Here is a 7,897-nt window from a genome sequence, read left to right as displayed (position 1 = left end):
TCCTTGAAACAGTTTTTAATTAACACTCTCTCCAAAGTCAGACTCAGGGCAGCAAAGGGAGCAGGGGGAAGGGTCCTCCTGGCGCTCCCCTGCCCAGCTCCCGCAGCAGGAGCCCAGAGCCGCGCCTGCCTCCCGGTCCTGCACGCTGGCTTCCAGCCTGCCTTCAAAAGCACCTGTCTTAATTAAAAGAGAAAAGGCATCGGTGACAGTCTTCAATCAGGCGTTTAATGAATAGCTGACAGGGTGCTTAATGCAATCAGTCCATTGTCGTTTCATTGAAATGACAGCAGGATGTATATTATCATCGTAACCTCTGTTTCAGAGATCCGCCGGGGGATGCTGAAACCTCCCATCAAGGATTTGCAGGGCTCCATCACCACTCTTTGCTCTGTATCAGACATAAATCGCAGAGTTTGAGTTGTGCCAGGTCCGTAGCCTGTGTGTGACCCACACCAGGGCAGGGACCCCCCCTGAGGGACTGTGGCCATGGGTGACCCACAGTGGGAGAGGAACACCCCCGAGGGACTATGGACGTGGGTGACCAACACTTGAGTGGAGGAAAACCAGTAACAAGCAAAGAGCAGCATCAACCCTCACTGTGTACAGACTTAGATGGGGGGGGGGAGAGGGGTAAGTGTTTGGCTTTATCTGAGCTCTGGGAAATGGGAGGTAATGTGTTTTCTTAAGTGTTTTTTAATTGTCTTCTCTTTATTTCCTCAGTACCCAAATCAGGCATCAGAAGTTGGTGTTAATTGGCAAGAAATTAAATTAAGCAAAAATTCCCCAAGTTGAGACTGTTTTGCCTGCAGCGTGCTGCCACGGAGCATGTGCGGGGCTGTTGCTCTGTCCTCCACCCCACACAGCCCTTAGTCTTCCCTGGGCTGTCAGCTCATGTACACAGGGTGGGAGCTGGTTGTTATCACTCTATTAACCTGTTTGCCCCTTTGGTTCACACATTGGGAACATTCTTGGGCTCCTGGGTTTGCCCATGTAGATCGGATTAGAAGGTAACGATTAAGGTCGTAGTGTCTGACAGTAGTTTCTGTACATAATCACACCTTCTAAAGCTGATCACTCCTGTTTGCATTTAACTCTAGTGTAACCATCGGTCTGTGTGCTGTTGGTAGCGGAAAGGATTGGGTCCAACTACCAACACTGCCCACCCACCTCCTTCAGTAACCCATCCAAAGGCCATAGCAGGAGCCAAGTCTGCGTTGTATCATTGCTTCTTGCAAACAGGGAAACCAAGAGTTTAAAATAAACAGAACTTTCTTGGGATGGGAAAACAGCACAATAAGAACTCTGGGTGTCTGCATTTATGTGTTAACAGTCCTCATCGAGACCTTTCTCCACTCTCCTTTTCTTGGAGGGGGAGTTTTATTCCCTGATGGACAGCCTGGAAGATGATGATACTCCCCTTGCAGAGTGATTGCAAGGTAGACAATGACAGTTCAACCCCTTGCCTTGCCCTGCCAGTCTCTTGACAACACTAATGGGACTGCCAAGAGGGCATGAGAGTGTTATTTTCTCTCCACAGTCCATTCAAAGCCAGCCTTCCAGCAGAGACAGCCCCAGAGTCCTAGTTAGGCTTTAGTGGTTGTGATGACTATGGTGTGGCTGCTTGTCCTTTATCTTCAGACCCACTTGTCTCACTCTATCTGGATCATTCGGTGGAGGTAATTACAATCCTGTGACCTGTTAGGCTCTTGGGAGATAAAAAGACCCATTCCTTCCAACAAGATAGAGGTCACAAAACGCTCAAATCTTGTTCATTTATGGGACCATTCAGGGAAACAGAGCTGTAGGTGAGGCTCAGAGATATCACAAATAGAAATCAGACAGCAAAAACAGGCAGGCAGAGAAGCCTTTGCAATGCCCTCTTCTTGGAAGAAATGCTGAGCGATTCACTGGGTGCCACTTAGGTCCTTGAACTGAATCAACTCTGTATTTTTTTTAACAGCCTCCTGAGGAAGAGGAATTAAAATGGTGCGTCCAGTACTGATCTTGAACAGCCATATTCAACAATATCGGATACAAGTTGCTGTAGAGAGAAGACCAAAAACCACTGTGCAAGCTCCAAAACACACAAGAAACCACCTCCCACCTGCAGGTGAGTCAGACTGAAATACTGATCCAGAGAGGAAAATGTTTCCTGAGCCCACCTTCCCTGATCCCTTTCTGCAAAATTTTTTAATTTCTCTTACTGCATTTTTCTGATATACTCTTTCTTTCTTCCTGCGTATTTAAGTTTACTTCCTATCTCCCACCTGCAGCTGAGCAGCTGCACTTCTGCCAAGATCACACATAAAACAAAATTAGGAAAGGAGAGATCAGCTAATAAGCAGTTGCTATTCATTATGGGAAATTACAGCTTTCGTGTCTTCATAGAGTAAACGCCTGTCAGCTCCAAACCAGAGACCTGTTGCATCTAAATACCTTGCTTAAGTGGATGGATAGGCTTAAATGCACTCCAAATCATTCCTGTTTTTAGCAGAAATTGCTGCTGCTGGCCTGGGTGTCTGGGGACAGACATGTGTGGTACGTGGAAGGTGAACAGCACATGCTCTCCTCTGCTCTGTTTGCTTCCCCTGTGGCCTGCAGTGCCTGGGCATTGAACCTCGTATGGCAGCACCAAAAAGTGGCTTTCTCTAGACCACCGCAGCATATTCACCAGTGAACAGCAAACACCTTGAGGTCCGTCCTCATCCAGGTGAGCAAAATTTTCATTGCAGAGGTGGAAGATGGCCACTGAATGAAAGACAGTGGGCAGCTGCTGGAAGATGCACTGCCTTTCTAAGGCTGGATGTGCATGCTGCTAGTAACAGCTCTGGCAGCGCATGCCTGTCACTAGGCTTTGGTATGTGTTACAAAGGATGTCCCCTTTTACAGGCATGGGAAATGGAGGCAAAAGGCACATGAAGCAACCTGAGAACAGTAGATTAGGGAAAAATGAGTGATGAAACCCAGACCCCGGAGTCCCACTCTATGTCCAGGCACTAAAAGGGCTTTGCCATCCCTGCCTCTGTCATTTATTACCAGCATATTGTTTTCCTGCAAGAGAGTCCTATTTCAGAAGAGTCATCCATCTAAAGACCATCACCTCTTTTGGGGCCTCCCAGGCCCACTATCCATCCTAATTCAGAAGTTATACTCTGGCAGGCCAAGACGGTGCTTTCCACAGACCTGTTCAAAGCAAAGGGAGGAGTGCTGGCATGGTTGTATGCCCCATGAGTATTCGAGGTCTAAGGTTTATTTAGGACACCTGTGCCTTGTGTCCTGTACCATTGCATGTGAGAGGAGGGCAATGCCCAATTTATACAGCCAAACTTGCATTACTTGCAATATTCCACCCTCCATCGCAGTTTACATCGAGCTGCTCTGTAAGAGGGGGATGGAAACCGTCACCTTGTCAGGGCATTTTTCCTGACCTCTTGTAACAAAAGAGCTTTTGAATGTCAGAGCTTTTGAATGTCTCTTGTAAGAATTTCATAAGCAGAGCAATGTTGTTGGTCCCTTTTACAAAGAGGAAGACACCTGTGGAGAGCTGGAGAAAATCATTGTTTTGGGTGTTTGGATGTCACATCTAGCACAAAGCCTCACTGCTTTTCCACCCCTGCTTGGGGATTTTTGCCAAACTGCATTTCTGGGCTTCTCAGAGTGCCTCCCCACTGGGGAGGAGTGGGTACCAGTGCTGTAGATACTCACCAGGGAACAACAGGACATAGAGTACAGATTAGATTCTAACTCCAAAGTTCATACAACCTAGATCAGCAATGGAGCAAAATCCCAAGATTTTGGGATCCAAAGCACACAGCTCAAATCTGGGGAGGGCTGAACACCGGGGACGTGATTTCTCCCCAGCTATAGAGCACCACCCCCACTGCAGAGATGGCTGCAGGACATGGATCCACATACGGCATGTGATAACTCACAACTAGCAAGGCTTCCCGGCCTGGACAGACGCACTGCACGCCTGGCTTCCCACATAAGGCAAGGACACACGATCACAGCTTTTGGCCAGTGTCTCCTGTTCACACGCTGAAGCACAAACACACAGAACATTGTCAAAAACAAAGCCCCAAGTGACGCTGGGAAACATCAGTTGCCTCTCACATAATGTAAACCAGCCCGGCATCCCCAGCATGCTTGCCTGTATGTTTTGGAGCTTGCACAGTATTTGAGAGAGCAGACAGTGTGCTAGGAGGTGTAGCTGTTGCTATGGCTCCCTAATTACCTTCTGGGAGGTTACCATAGAGAAAAGCCCAGAGCTGTCTTCAGAAACAATAGCACTTCAACTTTGTTTACATGGACTTTTCAGTTTTTAAATAAAACTTTACATGAGCCAGAAATTGAGCCTTCAGCCCACTGCAGAGCAGGGAGGATTTTATCACTGCAGAAACCAAACAAATATTTCAACATTTGTTTCTCTATTTCACATTGCACTGAAACAACAATATTTTGGGAGGTGAGGCGAGTTGCTTGGTTGGCTAGATTGGGAGTTATTTGTTTTATGGGTTTTATTTTTTTCCCATTGAGAGACCAGAAAAGTTGAGAGTTGCATCTGGGAAGAGACAGTAACCACTAGGGTGTTCAGCAGAGACAGTCTCTGCTGCAAGGCTCAGTTACAGAAATGGAAAAGCTCCAACAGAAATGCATCAGCAAGGTCACACATCCAGAGCCTGACACATGACAGGCTGGCAGCAAGTGCATTTTCCCGGACCACAGAAGATACAGGTTCCAGCGCAGACGTTGAAGAGGTCCTAGGGACCCCTTAGCCTTTTGACCTCAGTCATAGTTAGCCAAAAAGAAAACAGCCTGGTCTTTGATTATGGGGCAGTCAGGCCCTGTTTACTATTTCTCTCCAAAACGAAAGTGGTATTGTAGGTCTAAGAAATTTTTGCTTACAGAAAAGATGCATTCCCTCAAATAGCTTAGGTTTGAACAAACCCACATTTCCAAACAAGAACCTGCTTGGCAGAACCATGGCTTTGTCCAACACTATCCACTGCTTTAGAGCTTCCTATGAGGGCAGGGGGTGTACGGATCTGAGGCAATATAAAAGCTGTTTCTAGTCATGACACTGCAGAGTGGCTTTTTTGGTGGAAATAACTTACATTTACTGCACTAAAAATACTTTTGTATTGCACAAGGGGCATAAACAGTTGTAGCACTTAGAAGGGAGAGCCAGCTCCCATCAGCAGTCCTTTGGTAATGGGTGGGTTCATTGTGCAGGTCATTAGGTAGGAAGGGAACTGAAGATGCCACTTGGGACCAGATGGCTGTGGTATTTTACGAAAGGCATCGTGGGGTCAGTAAGCACCTCATCACCATAGTCAGAGGCTGCTTCCCCACATCACTGTACCCTTCCATGGGTTGGCAAACCTGGGTCCTGAGACTCGCCTTTCCAAAACCTGGTGTCTAGAAGGTTGGCACCAGGATAAGCTAGTCATGCAGTCTCCCTTCATTTCCACACCTCACCCACCTCAAGAGAAGGTGGCATGGGTGACCTGCTGAAAGTATTCAGATTGCACAGCAAGGGGTCTTTCTCCAATTACAAGTAGATATTTGCAGCGCAGGCCTCTCTGATGCAGATCCAGTCGGTAGAGTCAGCGCTGCCTGGGGCACGCTTTATCTTGTCTTGAAATAGATGTCCACACTGGCTAGAAGAATTGCTCCTCACAGTGCCTGTCTCTCTTCACTGACTTTGAAAGGAGTCTGTAGGGTCTACTTCAGCTGTAGCGGAACATTTCACTGACTTCTATCTAAGTGAGATGAATCCTATCCTGAACTGGAGCGCTACCTTTAATTTTTTTAATATCTAAAGTGACTCATCTTAGTGATGAGGCAGACATGGAAAATCCACCATTTGACCTCATTAATTGATCTCAGCAATACCACTGACTCTGGAAACTTTGAGGGACATAGATAGGTTTCAGCATTTTAAGAGAAGCCAGATGAGGGTGGCCACAGAGTTAGTAATGGGCTAAGGATTAAGAACTGATTCCCACAGAGTATCACCTCCCACAGCTTGGTACAAAAGGAAATTCAGAAAAACTCTCCTTGCTGTTGCAATGATATACATATCTTTTCACAACACTGTCAGAAAGACAGAGAATGCCATACCCACTTTTTGGCATCAATAATATAATAGTTTATTAATTCTGCAGCAGAAGTTAATTGGCTGGGGATAAATTATGAACATAGCAGGAGGCAGGGGAGGTCTGTGTTCCTCTTGCTCACAATAAATGAAATTGAGTATTATTAATACATAGCAAGATTAAAGCAATTTCCATGTGATTCATGGCTCCTGCTTTCTCTAAAGACAAGTGAGGTGGACAGAATTGTCTGTTTCTGCTTTCAAGTCTCAAGTATTTCCATCAAATTTGCACTTGCTTTCTGTCCTAATGAAGAGAGGACAAACAGTTTCTGCTACCACCTAAACCCAGCCATAGGTGGTCAGAAAAGCAGGAAATCCACTCAGCAATTGTGGCATTGTTTTGTGAAAATTTGATATAACATTTTATCTTAGTTGATCCATCTTTATCAAAAGATAAATAATAAGTTAAAATTTCTCGTGTTAGCTTTTTATATGATCTAAATTAAAAAAAAAAAAAAAAAGGAAAAAAGCCCTCAAAACAAATCAAGCTGACTTAATGACTGCTAGTGAATAAAAGAGTACTGGTGCTGTTTTACACTGTGTGCTGGCATTGAAATGCTAAATAACCTGGAGACAAGCGACACTGCCAAGATGCCCTACTAGGAGAGGTCATTAGCCCTTTTCAGCAATGAAAGAAGCAATTCAGTTTGCAAACAAGCTAGAAAAGTTGGAAAGCAGAAGACCAAGGAGATCACAGGGCAAGCCAACAAACAACCGCAGGGTCCCCTCTGCTGAAAGGAATGCATCATATGGAGAGGGACCTTCCCTAAAAAGGGGCAAAGATGACAGCAGAAGAGAAAGACTGTTTTTTCAACATTGGAAAACTGACAAGCTATTCAGGCTTCCCAGAATAATCCATGTCTGCTAGAGCAGAGGAGGTAGTGGGGGACGACCTGCAGATGGAAGCAGATGTGAGGATAGAAGGGACTGCTGGTGATTCAGCTAGGTCAATGGTCCTTTTCACCTGGGTTTGAAACTAATGCATTCGTTTTGCTCATTATTTGAGAGATATTATGGACATATTGCCACGAATTAGGTGGCCCTGGCTTGGAGAGTGTGGTAATGTCTCCCTCTAGTAGCTGCCCCTGGCAACAAAAATTGCCTCCAACTTGCTGTTTTCGAATAAGTGAATTTTCCATTACCCCATAAATAGAGAACACTGGCTTTCACCCTGAGGATATTTGGTTTGATTCATACTGTCTATACATCTCCTGTATGGCTCACTGCACCAATGTATCTCTGACTGCAGTGCATAATAATGCATAGCAGTAGTCTGGCCACTGAAGGAAAAATGTACATTGTGTGAGAGCAACAAGGATCCAGCTCCATCTGTCCTGAGCTTACTGTTATCATTTACATAAGTAAACATGAGAACAAGGGAAATGTGAGTCATTCCACTCTGATTCAGAAGCATTTTACACCCTGTCTGCATGAATCCAGCTGCCCCAAAAGAGCGTCAGACAACAGATCTACCAACCAGCCCACCAGCTATACAAATGCGTATGTCAGGCTCTCTTTCCATGTGCTTTTTGTAATACTTCACCCCAATTTCCTTTTCATACCTCTGCAATGACTGGGTGCTCAGAAGCTAGTCATTTTTTTCCCTCAATGATACCAATTGTTCTAATAGAAGCTATTACCTCCCCCTGCAAACCTTGTCTCCATGGAATCCTTAGACCATCACGGTCAAAGCACCACTACCATTTTCCTCTCTTGCACATCCGTCTCATTAACGCTCTT

The sequence above is a fragment of the Pygoscelis adeliae genome, unplaced genomic scaffold (assembly GCF_000699105.1).
Source record: "Pygoscelis adeliae isolate BGI_AS28 unplaced genomic scaffold, ASM69910v1 Scaffold513, whole genome shotgun sequence".
Taxonomy (NCBI): Eukaryota; Metazoa; Chordata; class Aves; order Sphenisciformes; family Spheniscidae; genus Pygoscelis; species Pygoscelis adeliae.
This window is presented reverse-complemented; position numbering follows the sequence as displayed.